Source organism: Dasypus novemcinctus, chromosome 18 (assembly GCF_030445035.2).
Source record: "Dasypus novemcinctus isolate mDasNov1 chromosome 18, mDasNov1.1.hap2, whole genome shotgun sequence".
NCBI classification, from domain to species: Eukaryota; Metazoa; Chordata; class Mammalia; order Cingulata; family Dasypodidae; genus Dasypus; species Dasypus novemcinctus.
In genome coordinates this window covers 53,697,161-53,720,598 of record NC_080690.1, presented here as the reverse complement: position 1 = coordinate 53,720,598, position 23,438 = coordinate 53,697,161, and the positions used below count along the sequence as shown (strand labels likewise).

Sequence of the window (23,438 nt, the reverse complement as noted above, 5' to 3'; positions counted from 1 at the left end):
TTTTCTTTGGATTTGTGTTTATCATATTTTGTTTGATTTTTTTTCTGTTTTTGTCTTTTTAGTTGCTCTTACACTCTCCTCCAACTCTGTCTTTCTTGATTTTTTCTTTCTTCCTGCAGAACTCCCTTTAGTATTTCTTGAAGGGAAGGATTCTTTTTGCCATACTCTCTTAGTTTCTGTTTACTTGTGAATATTTTGAACTCTCCATCATTTTTGAATGCTAGCTTTGCTGGATAGAGTATTCTTGGTTAGAATTTTTTTTTCTTTTAGTACCTTGACTATGTCATACCACTTCCTTCTTGCCTCCATGGTTTCAGATGAGAAATCAGCACTTAATCTTATGGAGCCTCCTTTGTATGTGATGTTTCCCTTTTCATTGCTGCTTTTAGTATTTTTTCTTTGTCTTGAGCATCAGATAATTTGACAAGTATGTCTTAGGGTAGGCCTGTTGGAATTTATGCTGTTTGGGGTGCATTTTGCTTCCTGAACATGTCATCCATCTCCCTTAGCAGATTTGGGAAGTTTTCAGCCATTATTTCCTCCAACACCCCTTCTGTCCCCTTTCCCTTCTCTTCTCCTTCTGGGATGCCTATAATGTGTATTTTTATGCATTTCACATTGTTATTCAGGACCCTAAGTCCCTGCTGGATTTTTTCTATCTTTTTATTTTCAGGTCTACTATCTGTTTTATTTCAGATGTACTGTCTTCCACATCACTAATTCTTTCCTCTGCCTCTTCGAGTCTGCTGTTATTTGAGTGTGTATTTTTGATTTCTTGAATTATACTGTTCATCACCATCATATCCATTATCTTTTTGTGTATGATTGCAATTTCTTCTGTATTCTCTCCAAATGTTTTCTTCATATTCTTAATCTCTCTTTTTTTAAAAAAGATTATTTATTTCTCTCCCCTTCCCCCCCACCCTGGTTGTCTGTTCTCTGAGTCTATTTGCTGTGTCTTCTTTGTCTGCTTCTGTTGTTGTCAGCGGCATGGGAATCTGTTTCTTTTTGTTGTGTCATCTTGTTGTGTCAGCTCTCTGTGTGTGGGGCACCATTCCTGGGCATGCTGCACTTTCTTTCACGCTGGGCGGCTCTCCTTACAGGGTGCACTCCTTGCACATGGGGTTCCCCTATGCGGGGGACACCCCTGTGTGGCATGGCACTCTTTGTGCGCATCAGCACTGCACATGGGCCAGCTCCACACAGGTCAAGGAGGCCCGGGGTTTGAACCGTGGACCTCCCATGTGGTAGATGGATGCCCTAACCACTCGGCCAAGTCTGCCGCCCATATTCTTAATCTCTCCCTTCCCTTCATCAAATTAGTCCCTAAATATGTTTTGAGAGTTTTAATTATTTGTTTGATATTCTGCTCCTCTTCCTGGTTTTTAGTTTGTTCGTTGGATTGGGGCATGTTTTCCTGATTATTGGTTTGGTTTGTAGTTTTTTGTTGCTGTCTGGTCATCAATTTATCTTGATGGGTTTAATCAGTTGCTTAGCTTCTTTGTCTAGTTTGGAGTTTAATTAGTTGTTGTTTTTGCATGCAGGTTAAGTCTTCTCTTTGTCACTTTGTTCTTCTTATTCTATTTCCTTGTTGTTGGCTAAGTTCACCTGATGGAAAATTTTAGGGCCAGAGAAAGCAAAAGGAGTAAGAAAAGAAAATGAATAATAGTAGTACTGTTAGTAAGTATTAACAGGGGAACCATGTAAGATCTAAGAGAATGGATATTTGGCTCATGTAAGCTATGTAGGGTTATACCAGTAAGAAAAATAGAGTACATACAATGAGACACTAAACTGAATATGGGGAGGAATATAGTTTGAATTAAAAGACCGGTCTGTCCAGGAGAGTGGGAAAGAGAAAAGAAAGGACAATAATATAAAGAGTAAATATAAGACAGAAAACAGAACAAAACTATTAGAAATAAAAAGTCAGAAAAATTGGGGGCCAAACAAAGAGAGGTGTAATGTAAGAGAAACAATAAATGATGAAGGATAGAAAGATGTAGAGGAAAGGGGATAGTGTTGGTGGCCAAAATCAATACACAGAGAAAAGAGGAAACGGAGGATGAGGAAATACAGCAAATGTGAAGTGCTCCCTGCAGCACCTAATTTTAAAAAATTAAAGAAAAGAGAAAGAAAGAAAAAAGGGGGGAGCAAAGGGAGGGAAGCAAGCAAGAAAATAAATAATAGGGGAAAAAAAGAAACAAAAAAGGGCCCTGGGGGTGATAAAGAGGAAGGAAAAATAAGAAGACAAACCAACAAAATACCAAAGATTCAAGCAAGGAATCCTTTTTGCAGTTAAATAAAATGCTTAGGAATCTGACGTTCCCCCTTTCTCCCTTCCTCTCTTCCCTCTCTCCCATGGCAGCAGGAAAGCTGCCTGAGAGGTCCAGTAGGAGATTCAAGTGGGTCCTTGTTGAACCAGCTCAGCACAGAAAAGAGCGACTCTTAATTTCCAGAGAGAGCACACCCACACCTCACCCGGAAACCCAAGCTTGGAGAGCACCTCCTACAGTCCCTCTCCCTTAGGTGTGCTACAGGAGGGCTAGCTGATTTTCTGACTCCATCTTCTCCCAGACCAAGTTTCCTATCCCAGGGTGTTTAGGTAAATTGGGCTTTCTCAGCAGGTTCACCACTCCTTTTTTCCCAGGCTCTCTCCAAGCCAGCTGGTATGCTCCTCCAAGTGCAAAAAAAAAAAAAAAAGAGGAGGGGACCACAAAATTGAACCCGCACTCATTTGGCCACTCTGCACCGCCCACCGAATCCCTCCCACTCACGGAGTCAGTCCAAAACCGGAGGGCTAGGGTAATTCCAGACCTCTGGGAGCACTGGATTTGGGAAAGGGAAGTCTGGGATATTGCAGACTCAAGGTATGTAGGTCTGTGGAAGGTGGGCTATGCGGACTTAGGGGACACGGACCTCGGTACCACGCGTCTGGGGAAAACAGGGCTTGGGAATGCCACCGCACAACCTACAGTTTTCAGGGAATACTAAGGCCGCCAGCCCTAGGGGGAAGGGTCGCACCTCCCCACAGTTTCTGACCTCTGTGCTTGTAATCCGCAATTCTACATTTAGCAAGCACTACTTCTGTCACAGTCTCTCCAAATCTACATCCATACACCTCCTGCCTTGCAAGTCCTGGAAACAGCCCGTTCTAGCAAGATTCCAATCCTATTCGGCCACTTCTTTGCAGGAGAGATTGTGAGGTGCACTCACTCAGATGACATCCGGCCCCACCTCTCCCCCAAGATGAAATTGAACACCAGTGCCACTGTGCTGTACTTATCTGACAATTGCGTCCTGAAGAAGCCTTGGTGCTTCATTGGTGTGAATAACAGTCTCCACAAAGGCCCACAGATGCCAGTAACAAGTCCCAGTATTGCTGGCAGATGATCCAGTCACTGCCTGCAGCCTTCAATGACCATATTGCAAAGCACAGGTTCTGAATCCAACAGTCTTGGAATGAATCCTAGCTCTCCAGATTTCATTCCAGCTTTCTCACATCAGCAGTGTGACTTTGGAAAACTTTCTGAACCTCTCTGTCCTAAAGTTTTCAACATGTGTATTATAATATTGTCTAATTCATATAGTTATAGGGACTAAAAAAGAAAATACACATAAGAGACCAATGCCTCAAACACAGCCGACATTACTTAAGTGGCAACCATTAATCTTATTCATGAACCTGGTTACTAAGCCATGGAAAAAAAGAGTGATCAGAGACAGTGTTTGGATCAAGAAACTGCAGGAAATCTTGAAGAATTGTTATCACCATTACACTAGTAATTATCATTATCATCATTATTATATATCTTATATTATATATCTTATAATATAAGATGTATAGAGACCCAATGTGTATGTGAGCACCACTTACACAAAAACTAACTCAAACTGGATTATAGACTTAAATATATGCAAAACTATAAAAATTTTAGAAAAAACATAGGTAGAAATCCTTAGGATGTAGGCTATGAAGAATTCTTAACTTGACACCAGAAGCATAATCACTACAAATAAACATGAAAAATTGAACTGCATGAAAATTAAGAAGTTTTTCCAAGATAGCCAAGGTGAAAAGAATGAAAGTATAAGTTACAGACTGTGAGAAAATATGTGCCAACAATATGTCTGAAAAAAACTAGTATCTAAAATATATAAACATTTTTATATATGGAGCAAAAATCGACATAAGTAGGGAAAATAGATATTCAACAGTATTAGTTGAAGAGTTAAATTATCCACTTTCAATAATGGACAAAACAGCTACACAGAAGATCAATAAGGATACACAGGACTTTAATAGTAACATAAATCAACTATTCTTAAAACACTCCACCCAAGAACAGTATACAGCACATTGTTCTCAAGAGCATATAGAGCAGTCTCTGGTATGTTAGGCCACAAAAGAAGTCCCAATCAATTTCAAAAGAGTGAAATTCTACAAAGTATCTTCTCCTACCACAATGGAATGAAACTAGAAATTAATAATGGAGGAAAGTTGAAAAATTTACACGTATATGTAAATAAAACAACACGCTTTAAAACCTAATGAATCAAAGGAGAAATCAAAGGAAAAATTAGAAAATACTTTGAGACTAATGAAAACAAAAACACAACACAACAAATCTTATGGGATACAGTGAAATTTATAACTAAGTGCCTACTTCAAATATATATATATATGAAGTCAATAGTCTAATGATATACCTTAGGAACTAGAAAATATAACAAAGTGAACCCAAATCCAGTAGGAGGAGGAAACTAAAAAAGATTAGAAGGGAGATAAATGAATAGAGCCTAGGAAAAATAATAGAGTCAATGAGACCCAAAGCTGGTTCTTTGAAAACAACAAAATTGACAAGCCTTTAAATGGGAAGTCTAAGTAAAAAAGAGACAAGATGGAAAAAAACTAAAATCAGAAATGAAAAAGAAAACATTACCTCAGGCCTTACACAAATTAAAAGGATTATAAGAGAATACCATAAAGAATTGTACACTAACAAATTAGATAACCTAGATGAAATGGACAATTGCTTAGAAACATACAAACTACCAAAACCGACTCAGGAAGAAATAGAAAATGTCAAACAATAAGAGACTGACTCAGCAAACAGAAGTCTTCTAATAAAGAAAAAAAAAATGTGGGGAAATAAATGCTTATCCTTCCAAATTCTTCCCAAAAATTGAAGAGGGGGTCACACTCCCTAATTCATTCTGTGAGGCCAGCATTACTCTGATACTAAAGCCACACATGAAGACACCACAAGAACAGAATATTACAGATCAATATCCCTTAAGTATTAACATCAAAAATTCTCAACAAATTGCTAGCGAACTAAAGCCAACAGAATACTAAAATGATTATATACAATAACCAAGTAAGATTTACCCCAGAAATGGTGGTTTAACATATGAAAATCAATCAATGATGAATGACCACATTAATAGAACTACACCTACACACACAGAAGCATCTCAATTGACAAAGAAAAACCATCTGATAAAAATCCAATATTATTTCATGATTTTAAAAAACTTAGAAATAGAAATAGAAGGAAGCTTCCTCTACATGAGATATAGAACATTTATGGATAGATAACATCATGCTCAATGGTGAAAGATAGAAAGCTTTTGACCTAAGATCAGGATCAAGACAAGGAAGCCCACTTTCAACACTGCTATTTAACATGGTACTAGAAATTTTAGAGCAATTAGGCAAGAAAAAGAAATAAAAGGCATTCAAATTGGAAAAGAGGAAGTAAAACTCTTTTTGTAAATAACATGATACTCATATAGAGAAAATTTCAAAGAATCCACAATAAAACTAGTAGAGCTAATAAATTCAATAAAGTTACAGGGATTAAGACCCTTACACAGAAGATGGTTGGACTTCTACACACCACCCACCTCACCCGAAGCCTACAGTTGTTCACAAATGGTAAGCAAGCTGACCATCCCCACTACCTTCAAACCACAGTCACGTCATCTTTTTGCCCACTTTCGCTTAAACTAACATTCCCGTGGAAACTCTATTAACCTCCATCCCTGGACCACAATAAAGGCACAAGCCCACAGGTCGCTGTCACTCTGCTTGTGTGCTCCCCGCCTGCTGGTTGAGCCACCTGACCAGATCATACTTCCTGTCAGCCTCTCATGGCACCGCTTTCTCTGAGACCTGTGAGTAGCAAACTATCTTCTCATGCATTATTGTGTTGGTTTCCCATTGTTTAGTGCCTTTCCTCCACCCAGATCCAAATTTAAAGTTCAACTTAATTAATTCAAAACAAAAATTTAAGGGTAAATCTTCATGATCTTGGATTTGGCAATGGATGCTTAGATATGACACCAAAATCATGAGCAACAAAAGAAAACAAAAACATATAAATTATGTTTCCCATCAAAATAAAAAATGTTTGTGCATCAAAGCACATTATCAAGAAAGTGAAAAAACCTATAGAATAAAAAAAATAAAAATTAAAAATTAAAAAAACCTATAGAATAGAAGAAAATATTTACAAATCATATATCTGATAAGGTTGTAGTAGAGAATATATGAAAAATTGTTATAATTCAACAACAAAATTACAACCCAATTAAAATATGGGCAAAGGTGAAGGGACATTTCTCCAAAGAAGATATACAAATGGCCAATAGTATATGAAAAGATGCTCTGCATCATTACTTATTAGGAAATGCAAATCAAAACCACAATGAAAGTAACAAGAGGGAAAAAAAGACAAGAAAACAAAAACATGAAAAAAAATTAAATTAAAAATTAAAAAACCACAATGATATGCCACTTCACATCCACTGAGATGGTTATAATCAAAAGAGCAGAAAATAACAAATATTGGCAAAGATGTAGAGAAATTGAAACTTGTATACAATGCTAGTGGGAATGTAAAATGATGCAGCTGCAGTGGAAAACAATTTGGTGATCTCTCAATAAGGTACACATAGAATTACCATATGACCAAGCAATTCCACTCCCAGGTGGAATATAATAAATGAAAACAGATATCCAAACAAAAATTTGTGCATGAGTGTTCATAGCAGCACTATTCACAATAGCTGAAAGGTAGAATCTCCCCAAATATCAATTACTTATGAATGGATGATCAAAAGGTGGTATATTCATGCAATGGAATACTATTCAGCCATAAAAAGGAATGAAATATTGATGTGTTACCACATGGCTCAACCCTGAAAAGATCAGTCTAAGGTGAAAGAAGCTAAGCACAAAAGCCACATACTATAGGATTCCATTTGTATAAAATATTCAGAATAGATATATCTATAAAGAACAAAGAGCAGATTTGCCAGGAACTGGGGGTGAGGGTAGGTTTGGAGGAAATGGGGAGTGAGTACTTACTGAGTTTCCTTTCAGGAGATGAAAATACTGTAGAACTAAAAAATGGTAGTGAAGGTTAAGTTCATGTGTCAACTTGGATAGGTTCTGGTGTCTAGTTTTGGTCAAACAAGTACTAGGCTAATTGTTACTGTGGGGTATTCCATGGATTTAAATCATTAGCCAGTTGATTTTATCTCTGGCTGATTACAATCAAGAAAGGAAATTGCCTTCAACTATGAGAGACATCTCATCCAATTAATTGAAGGCCTTTAAAGGAGAACTGATTTCAGCAGTCAGAAAGAATTTCTATTTTTACTTCAGCTACCCAGCTTCTCCTGAGGAATTCATTACAGCCTTCATTGGATTTCCCAACTTGTAGCCTGCTCTGTAGAATTCAGACTTGCTAATCCCTACAGTCACATGAATTGACTGATACCAATTAATTGTTAACAATTCAATGTGATGCCAGCATAGTCCTCTGGTATCAAAAATCACAATTAAGGTAACTGAATCAAACAGGAGTGTTTACACAGTTTATTTGTTGAAAAGAAATTAAATATTTGCTCCCTTTTGATCTAAAGCAACGGCAACTTCATACGGTTCAACCTAAAATAAAGTTTGTGAAAAAGTGGAAAGCTATACTCTATACTATTATTTCATTAAAGTGTGATTTTATATAAATTTTTGAAGAAAAGCAAGATGGAAAATGGCAAAACAGCGATGTCTGACATTTAGTTCAGTTTTAGATGGACAATTTCTTTTAAAAAAATTCAGTGTTCCTTTTGTATATAGTATTTTCCATCAAAAAAGATGCATTTACAAACTAATTGGTATTATATTTGGAAAAATATTAACATACCAATTTGAAATGAGGTCAGAGAACAGAGACCACAGCTGAGAATGTAATAAAGTGGATAACTGGGAACCAAACTGATGGATTGTGCTGGAAACTGGCTACGTGTTCAACAAGCCCATTTTCTCTTTTTGGATGCTCAGGAGGACACATGTCTAGCTCCTCTTACAATTAATTTGGGACCATGTGAATGAGTTGAGGTAAACAGAACACGGACAGACATGATTGTGAAATTATATCTTCATTATGTTTTATTTGTGCTCTTCTTGGGGTTGCCTTCTTCATCTCAGTGATTTCAGTTTTCAAACTTTCTGGTGATGAAATGTGCCCTTGGGGTCTTTAGTTTCAGGTCAAGGATTGATAGTGTCTTGAAGAGGATGGGACCTGGTGACTTTGAGCAACTAGGCATGTTGTCTGGGAGTATCATAGTTACACATTTGTACCTGGGTCTGCCTGTCCATTAATCCAGAGAAAAGGCAGGAGCAAGAGTAAAGCCCTGGTTCCTGAGAATTAAAGGTAAAGGCATGTCAGCATCTCTTATAAATTTGCAACATATCAACTCCACTGTTCACTAAGATGTGAAGGCAGTTTTGTTTTGTTTTGTTTGGAGGGGGTTCTTCTTAAAAGGACCCTCCCGACTTTATGTAGCCACGTATTCCTGCTTCACTTCCTTAGGAAGTCACTTGGGGAGTGGTGGTTCCCTTTACCCTTCCTGTGGAGAACTGAGTGCTGGGTGGTGTCCCCTTCTCAGGGCCCTTGGGACCCAGCAAGGAGTGTGAGGATGCCTCTGCCTTTGTATGACATGGTGAAAACCCTGTAATGCAGGTGTACTCAACAAGGGGACCGTGGGCTTGAACCATAATTCTTAGGGGACCTGTTGGTGCGGGTGTGATGTTTATCAAAATAATACACAGTTACAGTGTGGACTTAGTAAGGGGCCCAACTGGCAAAGAGGTCTGTGGAGCAAAAGAGTTTGAGAACCCCTGACATAATGGAAGTATTGGCTAGGGCCATGCTCAAGGACCTCCATACCGCCCTCCTTGCAGCACCGGTGGTGTCCCCAGAGCACGTGCATATTTTGCACTGAGTCTTGGTGTGCTACCCTCAACCCCAGGTCACACTTGGCTGGACTCTCCCTGGTCGCATGTCTCTTCCAGCTTCCCTTGGCAACAAGGGAGCTGATGGAGGAGGCTCAGGTGCATATAGAGTCAGTCTCCCAGCCCCTCACTTCCTTAGATTCCCAAGCACGTGGTACTGGCTCCCGATACAGGGGATGAGGGTATCCTGCGACTCTGCCTTCCCTGCTCCCAACCCTTAGGTCTTGTGGGCCTTGGATGGGATCGTTTTCATTCCATGGTCCAGCATTAAGGCCACATAGCTCTGGCATGGTTCTAGTTTTGGATAACCAACGAGTTGCAGATTCTTCAAGCAGGCACAGGAACCAGAATGTGCAAATAGTAGAAAGTGAGACAGAGTTAGGAGTTCAGGATATCATTCAACCATTCACCAACTGCATTGCAGTTGGGTTGTTTCCAGTATTTTTCTATAATGAACAAAATATTTTATTGCCCAAGAGTTTTATTTTTATGAATTGTATTTTTAAGGACTTTATGATGTGTATTTAGGTAAAACATTTATATAACAATGAAATAAGAGCAACAAAATAAGATACATTTAGGAGTCTAGTTTTCATTCTGTTTCCTGCACCCTGTTCCCATCTTCCCTACAAGTACTATTTTTGTTATTTATTCATTTATTTTTAAAAACAAAAATATATAAACACATAAATATATTAATTTTCTTCCCTAAGAAAAAATGCTAATTGTATATGATATTTTACACTTTATTTTTTCATATAAGAATATGACCTGAAAGTGTAGTAGCAGAGAGAACTTACTCAACACATCCACAACTGCCTAATGCTCCAGCATGAAGATGAACTATGACTCATTGAATCAGTCTCCCATAGATTGACATTGGGTTAATTCGAATATTTGTTATTATAAACCTGCTGCAAACAATACTTTTGTACTTATAAATGGAAAGACCTGCTCTTACAATTCATATTAATTTGATTCAAATAAAATCAGCCTCCAAACTCCCCTCTAATGAAATTATCTCTATTAACTTAAATCTGAGCATTATCTTCTTCTTTGCTCAGATTGAAGCTGGGATCCTTGGAAATTCCTCACTCCTTTATCTTTATAATGATTTTGCTAACTAGGCATACATTAAGAACCACAGATTTGACTCTCTTCAGTTGATCTTAGCTAAAAATGTGTTAGATTTTTCTTTTTATTCTCACTAAAGAGATGACTCAGACCATGGTAGATTTGAATTGAAATAATTCCTCAGTGGTACTGGATGTAAACTTGTCTTTACACTGAGAGTGCTTTCCATTTCCATTACCTTGCTCCTGAGTGGCTTTCAGGTGCTTAAGCTTTGCACCAGGACTTCTAGGTGGATGGAGCTCAGAATTAGATCTCTGAAGTGCATTGACCTCTGCTCTTCTCTCTCCTGGGTCCTGAATCTCTTGGTAAATATTTTCATTCCATGAGAATGGCTAACTCATTGAAGAGCAGAAACATACGTATGAAAAAATATGCATTCTGTTCATTGGGATATTCAAGACAGATTGAGAGGCTGAGGAAATAAAGTCATCTTTGTTACCGATGTTAGGTGTTTAGGCCTCATGGCTCCTTGTTCTTTGTCCTACCTTTTCCCCAGTCCTTCCCCTGAGGTCAGAGCCATAAGCACCATGCTGATCCTGAGAGCATCTTTGTCTCCTTTACTCTCTCCTGCTTTGTCTTTTTAGATAACCCTGATTGCCAACCCAAACTATTGGCTGAAAAACACCTCCACACGTGTCAGGCTTCCCGACATTCAGCCCCATTGTGCAGTGACACACACAGTTCTCAGTTCTGCTTTCCTTTCTGGCCAAGGAAAGCATTTTTTCCAAGTATAGAATCTGAACACTAAGTTGCCTCCCAACATTCAATCATTTATTTAATAACATTTTATTTTACAGTACCAGTGAATCTGCCAGAAATTTGGGATTCAGTATTGAATAAAAGTGATCATAACCCTGACTTAATGCTGCTTACTGTGTATACAAAAACAAACATGTATAAATAATTACTCAACATTATGTTCTAAACATGTATAGTGTTATTTGATATAAAAATCAGGCAAATTGTATAGTTAACAATAATAGTTTCACACCCTAACATCAAACAGGCCAATAAGCCTAGCCCTCTATCTTAAGTCTTGCACTTATAAACCTTAGTCCTGTAACAATGAAATTAAGCCTAAGTTTAATTAATGCTGAAGAGTTGCCTCCTGAAAACCTCATGTGACCTCTCTCTAAGTCAAACTCTGAAAATAAACTCACTACCATCCCCCCAATGTGGGACATCCCCCCAATGAGCCTCCTTGGCACTGAGGGACTTTTTTTTTCAAACTTCTTTCAAATTCAAAATTAAAAAAACAAACAAACAGGAAACAGCAACTCTACAAGTTATGGAAGGATTAGTCCTAAAAAGTTAAGTCCAAGCACTTTGATCTCATCTAATTCCAACTACTAACTCAATTGTTACTCTAGTGTTTAAAAAGACACACAGACAAATAGAGTAGCTAAATGGCCTTATCAAGGTCTCCTTATTAATGAAAAAAAAAGTTTAATCATATTCATATCTCATAAAACAAACTCCGTATTCCCTTTTTACCTTTAGCATTAATATATTACCAAATTTGCTTTTGCTACCAAAAAAAATGACAATATTGTTAACTATAATCTATAAATTACATTAGTTATATTTTTCCCATGTATCACCACATTCTTAACACCTTGTAGTAGGACATTCCTGTATTTATAGTATTAACTATAATCCTCATCTACCGCCAAATTCATAGTTCTATGGTCCCTATATTATACTCCAGCTGTCCTCCAACTAGCATTACTCTCTCTAGACTACTCCTTTCCAGCACAATCACATCCATAAATCAACAGTGTTTATTACATTCATAAAATGTGCTACCATCAAGTCCATCCATTAGCACATATTTACATTTGACCTTATTAATCATTCTACATGCATCCAGCATTGTCTTCCCCTTCTCATTCCACATTCCATCTCCCACTAGCCTACACTTCATAGTCCAGTTCCATAAGTCTACTCATTGTATTTAGCTCATATCAGTGAGACCATATACTACCCATCCTTTTGTGCCTGCCTTATTTCACACAACATACTATCCTCAAATTTCCTCCATGTTGTCATGTTCTTCTCCAATTGATTTCTTCTTACTGCTGAATAATATTCCATTGTATGAATATACCACATCTTGTTTATCCATTCATCAATTGACAGACATTTAGGTTATTTCCATCTTGCGACAATTGTGAATGATGTTGCTATGAGCATCAATGTGCAAATAGCTGTTCAAGTCCTTGTTTTCAGTTCTTCTGAATACATTCCTAGTAGTGGGATTGCTGGATCATATTGTTGGTGGGATGCTCTGCAGTCTGGGCTTCTAGGTTCTAGGCTATGTCACATGAAGGTATTTAAGGACACGCCATAGGGTAGGCAAGGGAGTAAAGAGTTTATTAAGAAACAAGAAAAGTATAACTACACAATCTGAGACATGGACTATGAGCATGGAACAGGACGAATCATACACGTGGGGCCCTGGTTAGGCCTTTTTTTTTTTTTAAAGATTTATTATTTATTTATTTATTTTCCCCACCTTGTGGCTTGCTTGCTGTCTGCTCTTTGTGTTCACTCACTACGCATTCTTCTGTGTCTGCTTGTCTCCCTTTGTTGCATCATCTTGCTGCACCAGCTCTCTGTAGGCGCAGGCCATCAGCTCTCCATGGTTGTGGGCCAGCTTGCCTTCACAAGGAGGCCCTTGGATGTGAACCCAGGGCCTCCATATGGTAGATGGGAGCCCAATCAATTGAGCGACAGCCACTTCCCCCTGGGTTAGGTCTTTTAAGACTTTTCCTCCTCCCCTTTCCTATCATTGGGGAAAGGCCCCAGTTGTTTGCTGTTCTGATTGGTTGCCCCATCTATTACCTCTCAGGGGCCCACTGGAGAGGCCTTTTGTTTGAAAGTATCCAGGGCTTTCCTTTGACCCCAGAAAGTGTTCCAAATGGGACCTCATGGCCAGGGTCTAGGTGCGGTCTTTCCAGCTTTCTGATTAGTAGGATGGGGTCTCACGGCCATGTTCTCTGTTGGCCACATTCTCTGCCAGGTCCCAGCCACCTTTCCTCTTTCCCTATAATAACCTGCCTCAATATGGCAGTTTTATATTTAGTTTCATGAGAAACTGCCAAATGCAGCACCATTTTACACTCCCACCAACAGTGAAAGAATGTTCCTATTTCTCTATATCTTTGCCAGCACTTGTAGCTTGCTGTTTTTAAATAATGTCATTCTGTATAGCGTGAGATGATATTTCATTGTAGTTTTGATCTGCATCCCTAATAACTATGATGTTGAACATCTTTTCATGTGTGTTTTGGCCATTTGTATTTCCACTTTGGAAAAAAATGTCTATTCAGTCCTTTTGCCCATTTTTTAATTGGGTTTTTGGGTCATTGTGTGATATCTATATGTAACAAGGAAATCAATCCCAAATTGATTCATTTCCAAAGATTTTTTCCCCCATTGAGTTGGCTGTCTATTCACCTTAACAAAAACAAATACAAATAGAAAATGTGTTTAATTTTGAGGCAGTGCCATTTATCTATGTTTTTCTTTTGCTGCTCATGTTTTGGGTGTAAGGTCCAAGACACCACCACCAACCACAAGATCTTAATGTTTCCCTACATTTTCTTCTAGTTTTATCATTCTTAGAAGTTTTATATTTAGGTCTTTGATCCATTTTGAATTAATTTTTGTATAAGGTATGAGATAGGATCCTCTTTCTTTCTTTTGGTTATGGATATCCAGTTTTCCAAGCACCATTTGTTGAATAGGTTGTTCTGACCCAGCTGAGTGGGTTTGACAGCCTTGTCGAAAATCATTGACCATACATGTGATAGTCTATTTCAGATTCTCAATTTGATTCCATTGCTCAGTCTGTCTATCTTTATGCAGTACCATATTGTTTTTACCACTGCAGCTAAGTAACAGGCTTTAAAGTTAGGAAGTGGGAGTCCTCCAAATTCATTCATTCTTCTTTCTTTCTTTTTTTTTTTTTTTTTTTTTTTGAGGTACCGGGCCCTGGGGATTGAACCCAGGACATTATGTGGGAAGCTGGCGCTCAACCACTGAGTCACATTGGCTTCCCTGAGGTGTCTTTTTTTGTTTGTTTTGCTTGTTGTTTGTTTTTGTTTTTTCAGGAGGAACCAGGAACCAAACCCAGGGCCTCCCCATGTGGCAGGCATTTACTCTTAACCACTTGAGCCATACCTACTCACTGTTCGTCTTTATAATGCTATTTTTGGCTATCCAGGAATCTTTATCTTTCCAGATAAATTTGATAATTGGCTTTTCCAGTTCAACAAAAAGGATATTGGAATTTTATCAGGATGGTGTTAAATCTGTAGATCAGCTCAGGTAGAACTGACATCTTAATGATATTTAATATTCCAACCCATGAACATAGGCTATCCTTCCATTTATTTAGATTATCTTTGGTTTTTTTTAGCAATGCTTTATAGTTTTCTGAATACAGGTCCTTTATATCCTCACTTAAATTTATGCCAAAATATTTTATTCTTTTAGTTACTATTGTAAATGGAATTTTTCTGACTACCACCTCAGATTGCTCATTAGTAGTGTATAAAAACATTATTGATTTTTGTGCATTAATCTTGTATCCCATTACTTTGCTGAAATCATCTGCAAGTTCTAATAGTTTTGTTGTGGATTTTTCAGGATTTTCTAAGTACAGAATCATATCATCAGCAAATAGTGAAAGTTTTACTTCTTCCTTTCCTATGTGGGTGCCTTTTTTTTTTTTCCTTGCCTAATTACTTCAGTTAAAACTTCTGGCACCATAATGAATAACAGTGGAGAGGGTGGGCATCCTTGTCTTGTTTCTGATCTCAGTGGGAAAGCTTTCAGTCTTTCTCCAACACTGAGAGATTATTACCATGCATTAATTAGTGATGTGTTTGGAATGAGAACTTGATCAAAAGGGAAAAATACTAAGTAAAATAGAGTTTTTATGGCTAAGAGAGTTCAAAGTGAGTTGGGAAGTCATTCTGGACTTTACGCTTATGCGGGTCTCAGCCAGACTTTACAAACTGCCACAGTAAACAAAGCTTCAAACAAAAGTACTCCTGAGGGCCCTAGGGTCATCTGGACACCGTGAGCAAGCCTCAGGGCAGCCTTATGAAATTAACACCCTCTCACCCCTGGGCCTTATCTGGGAATATATGTAATTCTATTTCCCCGATATTACATGGGCTACTCACTTTTAAATTCCCTAATCATGATTCTTCTACTCCTTTTATATGAACCTATAATTTTTTATTTACCTGTTAATTATTGTTCTCAGAGACTAAAACACTTTGGATTGTTCCTATACCAGTTGAACCCTGAAACCTAGCAGATAATGCAGTCAAATCCTATGCTCCAGCTCTCCCAGTCTGCCCCAGAAAACCAACTAAACAGTAAGGATGGACCAACTCCACCCCCAAAACAAGGAATTTCTTCAACTGAAAGCAAGAGAATTCCATTCCTCTGCCCCATAATATCTATGTAACCACTGACCAAAGTAGATTGTTACTGTAGTTGTTAATTAAGTAGCTTGTGTAACATTGATACTACTTACAATTGTTTTTTAATTTTAAAAGAAAATGGGCAATTTGGTTTGGAAATTTATATTTAAGCCAACACCAGTTAGAAGGCAGAACTTTGCTCTAATTTTCTAAAGTGTAAACAAAGCTCCACCTTGAGTATTACATTTTGAAACTCTTAGAATCACTCTTCCCCCCCAAGTGTGGCTGTAGGCTCTATCTGTGAGGGAATAATGAGGTTGTGACTTCACACTATTGCCATAAACAACCATAAAATTGGACAAAAATATACAGAGCAACTTCTTTCTCGAGACTGAACACAGAGCAAGGCTGTGACACTTGCAGGTAGGACAGCACAGCAGGCGAGGTCCTGCCTCCCAGCTCCTGCCCAGAGCCCTGTCCACAACTGCAAGGAGGTTTGGAGCCCTGAGAGCTGAGGACAGCTGAGGCCGCTGGGATTCGAGTGTGGGCTTCTCAGCAAGTGGAATATTCGCAGAGGAGAAGCCCTAAAAATCTGCCTGTAGTCCCTCTAGGTGTTCAGTGCCGAAAACTAAGCTGAGTGCCTGCGAGGCCAGACGCCATCCGCAGCGCTAGAGAACCGTCGTAGGATCCCGAGCAGCCAGGCCTGGAGACGTCCAGGCCTCACGCCGTGTCGCGCATGCGCGCTCCGTCTCCGGAGGGGCTGAGGAAGCACGCGGGTGCAGGTGGCGAGGTCGGGAGGGACTGGGGATGGGAAGGATCCCCCGGGGCGCTGGCACAGTGGACCCCCGGGGACTCGACTACCCCGGGGGGTTGAAGAGCCGCGGGACCGAGTCTCGGACTGGCTCGAAAGTCGGTAGAAAGACTCCATAGTTTTGGAAGCGGGATCCGGCGCCCGGACTCCACGCGGGAGGGCGGAGGGGCACCTCTCTCAGCACACCCTCCCAAGGATCTCGGGGGACCCCGCCTGCGAGAGCGGGGCGCAGGCAGCACCGTGCGGCCTTGCCGCGGCCTGGGCGACTCCAGCCCGCAGGAACCCAGACGCGGCTGTGCTGAGGCCGGAAAGGAGCTGGCAGCCCGGCTTCCCACAGGTCTAGGCCAGGGCCCTCTCAGGTCGCGTTTCTCGTCCCTGGAAAGCCCCAAAACCACCGGGGCCGTCCACGAAATTTCCCATGACCTTGGAGGAGGGACCTTGCGAGGTCAAAGGGGTGATGGGGAGCCCTCCAGCAGGGCAGATCTCACCGGAACCTCCCAGCCAAGTACATGGAGAAAGCAACCCAGCCTTTAAACCCAGCCTTTAAAAGTGTCAACAAGATGTTATTGGGTATAAAATGAGTTAGCAGCTTTAGGTTGGCTCCCCAAGAAATAGTATCAGTGAGAAAAGCAAACCGTAGATCGGTATACCAAGTATGGACTTCATTTTTACTAAAAGAACTTGTATAAGAATATACTTGAGCTCACACCAAGGCACAAAGGACAATGCATACACATGCCAACATGATTCTAAAAGGACAATATGGTAAAGCAATCAATGTTTTTCTTCAGGAGGCAAAATAATCTGAGACTTCCGTTTATATTTTATAAATATATATAGTGCGGTACTCTTTTAATATACAATAGAAAACTTGATATTTTATACATTAAATCGTTTTAAGTATTAGGAAAATTATTGCACATTGACGTGTTTTTTTGCAACCTCTGTTCAAAAATCCTGGCACTTTAGAAAGGATTCCTAATGACGAGAAATACAATGTATCCTGTCCACAGGAATCACAACAGAAGGATGGAATGGTCTTGAATGTGCATCAGAATCACGGGGAGGGTTTGTTAAACATAGATTCTTGGACCTTAACCCCCGAATCTGATTCAGTAAGGTCCATGACTGGATACTGCACTAAAGCTGCTGGTCCAGGGATCATATTCATAGAACCAGTGTTCCAGAAAAGGGGATACTGCCTTGTTCCAGGCTCCAGTCCAAGGGACTGGAAATCTGCAGACACCAAGGGACAGAGCCCAAAGTTCTCACCAACATCCCTGAAGGTCTCCACAGTGAGCAAAGCAGAGGAATGGCCTTCTGGAAGTCACAAGCCCTCTGCTGCTGAGGGACTCTGAGGAAGCCCTGGGGTGCAGAGGCTTGCACAAGCCTGGACCAGGCGCCACCTAAAGAAGCCCCTGAGCTACTTGATTATTCTGCTTGGAATATAAAATAATAATAGTAATAATAAAAATAATAAAAGGGGTGCTGATGCAGAAAACAGAAATTGGTTGGTTTTCATAAAGGGTATTTATTTGGGGTAGGACCTTACAGATGCCAGGCCATAAAGCAGAAGTTGCTTCCCTCACCAAAGCCCGTTTTCACATGTTGGAGCAAGATGGCTGTCAACATTTGTGAGAGTTCAGACTTCCTGGATTCCTCCCTTCCAGGGTCTTGCTTCTCTCTGGTTTCAAGGTTTCTTTCTTCCTGGCGCTTGCTTCTCTTTCCTCTGAGAGCTTACTTCCCAGGGCTCCAGCTTAAGGCTTCAGCATCAAACTCCAACATCAAAACTCCAACAACAAAAACCTTCAAACTCTGTCTTTTGCCATGCCTTTTATCTGTGAGTCCCCACCTCCCTCAACACCCTAATGACATGGCCCAATCAAGCCCTAATCATAACTTAATTATGCCCAGATTACAAACATAATCCAGTATCTACTTTTGGAATTCATAACCCTATCAAACTGCTACAATAGATAATAATAATATGACCTCCATGGTTCAATCTTCACCTCCTTCAAGTATTTGCCAATTGCCCTCTTATCAAGCAGGCCTCCCTTACTGCACTATTTAACAATTCATCCCATCTTCCTACTTCTCAGCATACTCATTCATTTCTTTCCATTGTGCCTAGTACATTCTATTATGTAATTTAGTATTTCTTCTTACATGTTTCCTGTCGGTATCCCTTGAATAGAAGATAAGCTCCATGAGGGCAGAGGTTTTATCCTATCTTGGTTCCTGGTGTCTCCCATGCACCTACAGTAAATTTGAAACTCAGTAGGTGCATATTTAACTATGTTAGAGGAAAGAATAAACATGACACCACAGATCCCCTGTTCATTTTCACTATTCTGGCAACTGTAAACATCCTCTTAAATCTCCCTCCAAGCTGGTATTGTACAATGTTTTCAAGAATAAAAAGAGAATCACATTTGGAGACAAAACCCTCAGTGTGGCCAAGGTTTCAGCATAATCGCCTGCTCAGCTTAATGCTCTCTCTTCTTAGTCTTCTCAAATTCTACTGAGATCTTAACTTTTTTTACACGTCACTGGTGTTTCTCCAGTGTTATTTCTGCCACGATTTTAAAAAATAAATACATTAATAATTATAATACTTTCAGTATTTGATTTCACAACTGTTCTGCTGAGAAAATCATAACTCACCACACAGACTCTGTCCATGCAATTGCAGGTAAAATATTGGGTAATCACTTCCCAGCAAGTAGATGAGATCCTAATGTCCCAAACCTTTATCTCAGAGTTTATATGTCCCCTTTGCATATCTGCTTCAACCTTCAACACTGTAGCCACTGACCCATACCAAAATACCATTTGGGAAGTCACTCTTGGTTTGAGGTAGATGTCAGATACCTAAAAGGAATTAAATGCATCTCAGAATATGGAGTAAGAAATACTATCTGGATAAAACAATTGACTTAGAGGCAGGAAAAACATGTTCTGTGAGAACCAGATGCAGAGCACCACCCTCATCTATCTGCTTCAGAGCAACCCAACCTCTGCCATGGCTTTGCCTGGAGTCTTTTTGTCTCTTGTTCCCAACCAAACTTATTGAAATTCACAAAAGTGACTCAGACTACATGCATTTGAAGATCATGACAATGTTTATTAGTTCCCATCTACCAGTGAACACATTTTGGATCTGACTGACTATTTGAATGTATATAGACTTTGAGAGCATCAGAAATAATACTTTTTGTCTCTGGGAGCATTACAAGCTTGAAAGAATCTGAAATAATACATCTATAAAACACTTTGGTGTTGGGCTGTGGCCAACACTCCTCCAGAGATCTCTGCACACTTACTGCCCCTCTGAGCTGCAGCGGAGTCCTTGTGGTTAACTGCGAGCCTGAGGACATCTCAGGGAGGTGGTTATGGGGTCTTATTGGAAGCACACAGAGCCGCGAGAACCGTGTTACCCAGAATGCTCTGCGCTGAGCGGCAGGTTTGCCGATCCTATGAAGGAGCAGGAGAGAGGCAGTTCTGGGGTCGGCGTGAATTTAGGGGCGGGACTTCCGTTCTCACTTTGCGGCCGTCATCTTGACTGTTCTGGGGTCCATTCACCAGAAGAAGCTCCAGAGCACCAGGTCGGGCCTGAGGCAACAAGAGGTGAAAGATGTGAGAGGAGGCATTTTTCCCACTCCACAGAGGTGAGTCTGAGGCTTGGCCAGGATGACCGGAGCCAAGGAAGGGCTGGAAAGGTGATGCCCGAGGTTCCACTCTGGTCGCCTGCCTCCCCCGGCCTCCATGGCCTACAAGCTACGATAACGGTGCCTGCACTGATGAACCGAGGGCAAGTGGATGTGGCGTCTCTTGGGCCCTCACCTTCCCAGACCCCCACTTTCGAATCCTAACGCCAAATTAGAGCTTCTTGTTTAGGTCACTGCAACTTAGACCAGTGTCCAGCCCAAAGCTTGCGCTCATGGGTCGTGTCCCCGTCTCTGAAAATCGGTGTGATGAGGTGTGGGATAGTGTTACAGGCAGAGTGACCAACAAGTGTAAAGGCTTGGAGGGGCAACTGAGTTGGGAACATTCAGAAAACTGGGCACAGAACAGAGAGTATAGGGAGGAGTCATGCCAGCAATGGCAGGCTGAGGAGTTGTACTTTCATTCCCACAGCACTTGAAGTCATGGAGGTTTACAAACAGAAGAGGTCTGAATTCATATTTTAAAAGTTACCCAAAAGCTCCTCAGAGGAAGTACAGACTGGAAGTGGGGGTTACGAGGACTGTAAGGTACAGGAAGGTTGATTTCTTTGTTCAAGGACACAGAGCTGTTAAGAGACAGTACTGGGGTGCGGATGTGGCTCAAGCTATAGGGCACCCACGTCCCACATGGGAGGTCCCAGTTCTATTCCCAGTGCCTCCTAAAGAAAATAAGCAGACACTGCAACCAGCAGACAGCACAACCAGCAGGGAGCAGAAGTGGCTCAAGCAGTTGGGTACTCGCTTCCCACATGGGAGGTCCTAGGTTTGGTTCCTGGTGCCTCCTAAAGAAGATGAGCAGATGACCAGCAGACAGATGAAGGAGCCTTCTGGGGGAGGGGGGGATAAAAATAATAAACAAAAAAGGCAGTACTGCAAACTGAGGTAAAGGGGTTGTACAGTCTATACCAGGTTCCAGAGCTGAGTCTTTCATGGCCTCCCTCTTCCCACAGGTTCCCATGGCTGCAGGAATGCTTATGAACCCTACAAAGGTGAGTGGAGGGCATCCCAGACCCTTGCCAGCCCCTACCGCCCTACATGGTCTCCAGGATTGTGGTGTCTTGGACCTCTTAGCCTGCCTCTCTGAAACACTTAGGCCTCAGGACCCTGAAGAAACCCAAACACAGGGTCTTAAGTTCAGGCCAAGAGTTATATGGAATGGTTCCTATGTCTGGCTGCCAGTGGAATGAGATGTGGAAAATTATCCCAGATATGCGAATCAACATGTCCAAATGCTTGAAAGTGAGGATAAGCTCAGAGTATTCAGGGAATTGCAGGTAACCTTTCCTTTTGGTGGGAACAATGAGCAAAAGAGTAGGGATCAGACTGAATGGCAGCCTGAGAAGTTGGGCATTTTTCTGGATGGGTTGAGAGCAATAAGGAGATGTGACCCAGGTCTTAACAGGCTCCCTCTGTCTTCAGAGTGGAGAACAGGCAGGTGAGAGTAGCAGCAGGAAGATCAATGATGAGGCTGTTGCAATAGTCCAGGCGACTGTTGGTGGTAGCTGACTAGGCTTGTGTGGTGGCCATGGAAATGGAAGAAGTGGTTGGATTATGGATTTTTTTAAAGTAGGGCTGACTGGATTTTCTGATGTTAAAGGTGAGAGAGAAAAATGTAGGAGTCAGGGCTTACCCCCAAGGCCTTGATTTTAGCAGCTGGAAGAATGGAAGATGAACAGAAGAAAGGAGGAGTTGGCAGAAGGAATAATTTTCAGTGAGGATACCAATATTTTGTTTGACTCGGTTAAGAACCTGAGGTGTTTCAGAGAGCACTCAGTAAAGGCATCAAGTGGATAATTGTTCTGGAACTCTGGGAAGGGGTTTACGATAGAGACATCCAAAAGGTAGTGGCCAATTTTTGGACCAAAGTTGAGTAGTGGGATATAGGTAGACAAATCTTCAGGTCATGGTGGTAAGGTTATTAGCAGGCCAAGAAGGGGAGAATTGGTGCTGCAGACTATATCTCTTTTTTGGGATGGTGGACATCACAAACACAATTGAAAGAGAAAACTAGCCATGAATAGAGGAGTGGGTAAGGATGGTCTGACAGGTGGCTAAGGCTTCCAAGGGAAGAATGGATATGAGAAAGATGCACAGGCAAAGGAGAAATTGAGGTAAGATGGCACTGAGGTGGGAGTTAGTTCTTATTCACCACTCTATAGATTCACCAGGATTTTGTAGTGACCCTTGGTAGGGCTTGTGGTGTTTCAGTAAGGATTTGTGGGTTAGTTTTAGACAAATGTGTTCAGCTGGGGATGTGACAAGGGGTGGAGTGCTAGGGCTGAGATTTGAATGAGGATTTGGTGGCAAGAGGAAGGTTGTAACTGATAAGAGGATAGCAAATGCAACACCAAAGTGCTAGAAGGCCAGGTACATTTAAAGTCCACATGTGATTCTTGGTGACTAAGATTGAAGGAAGAAACAGGACCAGACAGGGGAACCTTCTTAGCAGAGTTTGGGGCTGCCCATGGCAGTAGGAGCCATCAGAGATCTGGGTAGTACTGGACCCTGTTTGAATTTGCCAAGCAGTCTCTTGATGCCACATGTCACATAATGTGAGGAAGCCAGGAAGATAGCTATGTGTAGGGTGAGCAGGTGGCGGTCTCTGGGGGGTCCAGAGATATGAAAGAGGTACAGGTTAAAGACTGATGTGTGCATGGAGAGGGTATATGAACTGATATTCCCAGGGTCCTGGTATGGGGGACTTAAGAGGGAAGGGTGGCCCAAGTTTGGTTATTTCTGGGAGACACCATCTGGGAGACTTTGGGGGAATTGCCTGACTGGGAGGATAGACCCTACTTGACAAGCCCAGACCTTAAGTGGCATCTACCTGCCTACCTGTCCGTTATTGCTGGGGGAAGGACACAGAGAACAGGCACCAATGACACCAAAGCCTGGCATCTCATCTGTTGTGGAGCTTGGGAGGAATATGAGCATGGGGTGGGTATGTGGGGTGATCAATTGGAGGTCCTTGGAAGAGAGGCTGTTCATGGTTTCTTTATGTCCTTCATGGCAGGGCAGTG

General features: G+C 41.0%; 1 pseudogene; it reads right to left on the bottom strand.

Annotated features, from left to right (window-relative positions):
* Positions 1-20,250, bottom strand: part of LOC101421098 (histo-blood group ABO system transferase pseudogene) — a 55,603-nt pseudogene extending 35,353 nt beyond the window's left edge.
* Between the last annotated feature and the right edge of the window lie 3,188 nt (positions 20,251-23,438).